The following is a 475-nucleotide window of genomic DNA, read 5'->3' as shown; positions in this document are numbered from 1 at the left end:
CAGTTCCTTCACCGTTATTTGAATCCAATTTGTAGCCAGAGCGAAAATGGGAAAAGGGACGGACAAGTAAGAGAGCCATAGCGAAGGAAAGAAAAAAATCAAGCACAAGCAGAGGAGAAATATCAAAAGAACTGCCAAGAGCGGCCCTGCCAGCGCGAAGGTCGGCATTCCATCCACGCGACGGAGTGGCTGAGCGTCTCCCACACAAGCCTTGTCTTCGAGGGAGGCGGCGCCGCGGTCGCAGTTCTGTCTCTCGCCTCCCTGTCTCTTGTCTACCCATCTATCTACTTACACCTCTTCTCCCCCTCTCCCCAGTCACTGGTCCTTATTTTCATCTTTCCTATTCATCCCTACCCCTCCGCTCTCTCTCTCTCTGCTTCTCCAACGTTCTTCCATATCCCCCTCTCTTTATGAGAATTTGAACAACATTCCCTCTGCAAATCAGGTTAATGAAGTGACACTATAACATTTAACA

This window comes from Penaeus monodon, chromosome 24, assembly GCF_015228065.2.
Source record: "Penaeus monodon isolate SGIC_2016 chromosome 24, NSTDA_Pmon_1, whole genome shotgun sequence".
Lineage (NCBI taxonomy): Eukaryota > Metazoa > Arthropoda > Malacostraca > Decapoda > Penaeidae > Penaeus > Penaeus monodon.
This window is presented reverse-complemented; position numbering follows the sequence as displayed.